This window comes from Melanaphis sacchari, unplaced genomic scaffold (genome assembly GCF_002803265.2).
Source record: "Melanaphis sacchari strain LSU unplaced genomic scaffold, SCAv2.0 Contig107_pilon_pilon, whole genome shotgun sequence".
Lineage (NCBI taxonomy): Eukaryota > Metazoa > Arthropoda > Insecta > Hemiptera > Aphididae > Melanaphis > Melanaphis sacchari.
In genome coordinates this window covers 160,813-163,332 of record NW_020270407.1, presented here as the reverse complement: position 1 = coordinate 163,332, position 2,520 = coordinate 160,813, and positions in this window count along the sequence as shown.

Below are 2,520 nucleotides of genomic sequence, written 5' to 3'. Positions count from 1 at the left end.
TTCAAAACCGACGATAAAACAAAAGGGATCGCGAGAGTGAGCAAAGACGGCGACGGCGAAATAGAGTCGGACCGACGTGAGATGAACTGGTGTTAAAAAGACGCGCACACTGGTGCGGCGGCGGCGGCGGCGGCGGTAGTCGCGAACGGCGCGGGCGGCACACACAGACTGAACTCAAGCGAAACGACAACGGCGGTGGCGGCGGCGTTTTGTATATTATGCGTGTGTACGTGTGCGTGCCTGTACATCCTGTTGCGCCGGCCACGAGCGTGCACGCACGCGCCAAATGTCGGCCGATCGTCGGGGTCGCCGGCAATGAGAGGACGCCGTGCGTATGCCGCGTACGGACGGATCGTGTCTGCGGAGGAGGAAAGTCGACGGTTCTCGTGGAGGTACGTGTGTTAAACGCGGGCAGAACTCTTCGGATCGGCGGGCCAGCGCGTCAGCGTGGAGTGCGTGGCGGCGGTGCTGTTGCACGTCGTCGCCGCGTCTTTTCCGCGGCCCGCGATTTGCATTCGGGTTTCGCGCTTTTCGCAAACGATCGGCTGTAACGGCGAGAAAAAATCCTCGACGGGTCGGCATCGGAACCGGGCGAAACGAAAAAATGAACTCGGCGACAGGTTAGGAACTCGATCGGAATCGAACGCCGAGTAGGGAGATCATCCCGTCGAATCGACGGTACAGTTTATGCGTCGTATACGATTTCAATCCGACCTCGCCTCTCTCGCCCGCCCCACCGCCAACTTCACAGCCGCCGAAAAAAAAAAAAAAACGTCCTCGCGCCGGATACTGTAAACGGTTCTGTGGACGCGAATGTGGGCTTAGTGCAAATTTTCATGAGTGTGAGGAAACGAATAATTTCTGGCTAGGGTACGACAGACGAACGGATGCTGCGCCGCAGACAACCCGGGCCTAGAAAATAACATAATACCGGGGATGTTTGTTGTACATAATATAATATTATTAATATTGCATCGTACGGCGGTATAGCGCGGTATCTATAACGCGGTATGGTCGGTGCAGAGGTTTAGTATTATTATTATATTGTAGTCGTCCGCCATCTCCGATGCCGCCGCCGTTAGGTATTGTTGTCAAACAGAAAATAATGATTACGGCGCTCGACGTGCCAGTTAATAGGCCATTTCGCCCCCCCCCCCCCCCCCCCCGTCTTTAATAATTTAATGTTATATATTGTAATGCAATAATAATTAATGACAATGATTATTATACCTTCGTTCTTCAACTTTATCGCTGCCGTCGTCGTTATGTTAAGAGGTGTGCACTGTGCGCGCGTATTTTATTACGAGGCGACCAAAAACTATTTCAACTACTTTGTGCATTATAAACACAATACACGCGATCGATACGGAGTTTAATTAAAGTAATCGAAACGTACACGTGTCGTAAAGAAAAAAATTCTCATATGTGTACAATAAAACCCATTTATGTAGGTACCAGTCCAGAATTCGAGTTGAAAAGGAGAACGCCGGCAAATAAATTTCCCTTACTTTTGCTATTTTTTTTTTTTTTTTTTTTTTTTTAATGTTTATTGTAAAATATTTTAATGAAATTTCCTCTGTTTGTACATTCATAGGGTAACGTTCAGTTTATAATAACATATATATATATATTATGTAAGTATAATACATTTTTCCACGCCTTAGAGAACATAATATTATTATTAATAGACAATGCACTAAATCCGATTAGCCACTATGCCGGGTCGCGAACCTTTGAGTACCTATGTTGCCTATTCGAAGCGCCGCGTTACTTTTTATTGGACCGCCGTCGTGTGTTATAATATGTATAATACCATAATAAAAATATGATAATCATAAATTGTATTGTTATTCGTACTTTTAACAAGAGTGACTTGATAATATCGCTGTTAAAAAATCCGTTTTATTTTTTTTATTTTTTATTGTATACGTATATGGTAATTTTGGTATTTATTCATACTATAATATGGTTATCAACTCAAATAATTTTAAAAACACCAATAACCTTGAATTTCTCTGATTTTCTACAATCTTTTAGACGTTATTTGTATCAAAATAGCCTATCTGTACATTTTATAAATGTAAAATCAGATGTTTAATTTAAAAGAAACATCCATGTATAATAAATAGCGATATGCTCTAATTAGTTTCAGAAATAATGATCATAAAATATATATTTCATTTTGATATGCTCTCACATCGTCATTATAATTTTTTAAGCAAAAACTACTAAATTTGAACTTGTGCTGGTATATTTTTGAGTATATATTGATTATTTTATACTCACTTTAAAGGTTCATGATAGTTAGGGCAAAAAAGAATAATCCAGCGATAATCTATATCAGTAGGTTAGTTATCATTACAGGATTATCGTTCATCCACTACCCGCCACCGTTTACTGGTAAACAAAATCTGCAAAATGGATAAATATTCCGCTTGTAATAGTAAATTACTTGAAAAGTGTTTTACTACACGTTTCATTCCATACCCATGGAGATTAATTCTCTACAAATAATAGTTT